The sequence below is a fragment of the Anarrhichthys ocellatus genome, unplaced genomic scaffold (genome assembly GCF_004355925.1).
Source record: "Anarrhichthys ocellatus isolate YVR2014 unplaced genomic scaffold, GSC_Weel_1.0 scaffold22, whole genome shotgun sequence".
Taxonomy (NCBI): domain Eukaryota; kingdom Metazoa; phylum Chordata; class Actinopteri; order Perciformes; family Anarhichadidae; genus Anarrhichthys; species Anarrhichthys ocellatus.
Genome location: NW_022280052.1, coordinates 3,852,370 through 3,854,971, shown reverse-complemented (window position 1 = coordinate 3,854,971; position 2,602 = coordinate 3,852,370). Strand labels below are relative to the sequence as shown.

At 41.6% G+C, this 2,602-nt stretch overlaps 1 protein-coding gene across 4 annotated transcripts in view; it reads left to right on the top strand.

Moving 5' to 3' along the window:
• Positions 1-2,602, top strand: part of kank3 (KN motif and ankyrin repeat domains 3) — a 42,200-nt gene that overhangs the window by 26,078 nt on the left and 13,520 nt on the right. The window contains exon 1 of one of the 4 annotated variants that reach the window (XM_031859430.1): positions 7-1,217. The exons of the other annotated variants lie outside the window; for them this stretch is intronic. The gene's annotated coding sequence lies outside the window, so the exon portion shown is untranslated. Of the gene's footprint in view, positions 1-6; positions 1,218-2,602 lie in introns of those variants that run through there. 4 annotated transcript variants of the gene reach the window in all.

The following is a 2,602-nucleotide window of genomic DNA, read 5'->3' as shown; positions in this document are numbered from 1 at the left end:
GCCAAAAGTGATAACACGTTATCTAACCTCCATGTGATGCATCATGCGATGTCGGCCTCGGTGCTGTTGTTGGCTGCAGGGTGCCGCAGTGTGTGTGTGTGTGTGTGTGTGTGTGTGTTTATGTCACACTGGCTCTATTTGTTCAGCTCTCAGTTTTTGCTTGCGTTCTCTCCGGTGTTTTCCTGCTGCCTTCAGGAAGCAGCTTTCAGGACAGCCTGATGGGTTTCCTGCTGGCAGGCCCCCACCCCCAGTTCCTACTGGGAGACAATGGGAGGTCTCCCACAGGGGCATGAAGGGGTTATGTGTGTGTGTGTGTGTGTGTGGTGATGAGGGGGATTTATTGGGGGAGTAGTGGGCTTCCCTTTAGGAAACTGCAGATTTATCCCAGCAGCACAAAAAGGCTCTACTGTTTGTGTGTGTGCGCGCTTTAATTTATATGTCTATTAGGCCTAAAAGTCCTCACAAAGATAAAGACATGAAACAAATCTACTCCTCCCTATTACAAGAGATTAAGTTCAGGATTAGCAGTATTGAGGTTTAAGATTAACTGGGTTGAGAGTTGAAGCTTGTTAAAATTTACATTTGCATCGAGATGCTGTTTCCTGTTTCAGAAAGCAACAACTAAGTCAATGTTCAAAGTTCATTCTTGATTTACAAATAACAGAATAATCTGACCTCGAGATCCATTTAGATGTTCTGAAGATTTTGATCATGTCGTACCATTTTCGTTAAATTAGTTTTAATTTGTTATGAACAAGCTGCTTCACATGTTGATCTATTCTGTACGCACAACATCTGCACTTCTTTCAGTCCTGGAGGAGGGATCCCTCCTCAGTTGCTCTTCCTAACTCGTTTCCTATTAGATTACAAAGGAACAATCTGTGAATGTCCTTACAGTGTAGTAATCCAGGTATGTCATATGGGGTGGAGGCCTATATTTGTGCTTTGTATCTCTGTTGCTGTGTGTGTGTGTGTGTGTGTGTGTGTGTGTGTGTGTGTGTGTGTGTTTTTCTGTTCTGATAGTAAAAGTTGCTGTTGGTGAGAGAGGATGTCGGCTCTCACTCCCTCCTCGTCTGTCAGATTGACTTCTCTTCTCGGGAAAAGGGTGGCGGGTGGTGTGGATGAGGTCACTGTTCCAAAACATGGCCCCCGAGCCTCCAACCAGCACAGCATTTCCTCTTCCACTGAGCGCAGGACAACTCAGTGTTTTCTTCTTCGTGAGTCTGCTCTGGGACGACGTGCTAATTCTCCACTCGTCACATGTCCCTACTGAACACGAGGGGGGAAACTGTATCATTAACGAACCGTTCTGTATTTGACAGATCGATGTTTTTATAGAAATAAATGTGCGCAATAATCCTGAATGCTGCTTGAATTTCAGTCGGGATGTGTCCATAATTCCTTTCGGGGATAATAAACTGTATTTACTAAATACAGTACTTACTAAAGTTAATTGTTGAGATCTGCAAACACAATAATGTCCAGCAGTGGAAGGAAAAGAACACAAGCAAAGTCATTCTAACGGGTGATAAACATCCATCACAGTTTAAATTTAAATAGACTTTTGTTGTTGTGTTTCGAACATTTCAGGTTTGACTTTGTGTCAAACCTCCAGAGAAATAGTTTTAGATCATTTGGCTGAACTGTTAAACACACGTAGAACCATTAATTGTCTTTCCTCATTGGACATCGTTTTTGAGTACAATGTTATCTGAGATGATTATAAAAAGGCAACAGGTTTGTAATGTCTAAATCATTTTATTTGCTTCACGTTAAAATGAAAATAGAAATGTCCTCAGCAGCCAAGCCGGTGAATTATTTAGTCATGTAAAAACTTTATTTTCCATAGTTGTTTGCTTGCCCGTGGGAAAAGTTTTAAGTTCTGCATGTTCAGGTGCCTCGCTGTGCACTAAATAAAAGAGGCTACTCTAGAAAAAAATTGGAATTAATTAATTAGAATTGCACCAGTTGAAAACTGTCCCTATTTTCTATGTAATTAGTACCAACGTTTGAATTCTGGACATTTTGGGAGCATAAAATGACACTGTACGAGTCCTTCAACAAATGACTTTTAGTTGCAGGTAGTGCCGGCAGACATGGAAGATTATTGTGTGGCTGCAATGTGAGGAAATGCGACTGTAGTGTTGACTTGTGAGCAGCTGCAGTTTGAAGTTGATTGCAGTGTTACATTAAAACTGAAGAATGTCATGTAATTTGTAGCCATGGAACAAACAGACGTCTAAGGCTGTTTAGTGAGTCTGAAGAATAATGAAATGTATCTGTAGACTATAAAAACACAGTTTAGCGCTTACTAAATGAAGGTGGTATGCCCACAATGTGTTGTAGCTGTACATCGTCTCTTTCTGACTGCAGGATCATGTGACTGTGTGTGTGTGTGTGTGTGTGTGTGTGTAAGAATACATGCACTGTGTTTCTGTTGCTGTGTGCACTCGTGTACATGCCTTTATGGGCCTTTTTGTTATTTTGTTTTTGGCTTGTGCAAGTGTTATTATGAACATTGGCACTCAGTGGTGTGTGTGTGTGTGTGTGTGTGTGTGTGTGTGTGTGTGTGTGTGTGTGTGTGTGTGTGTGTGTGTGTGTG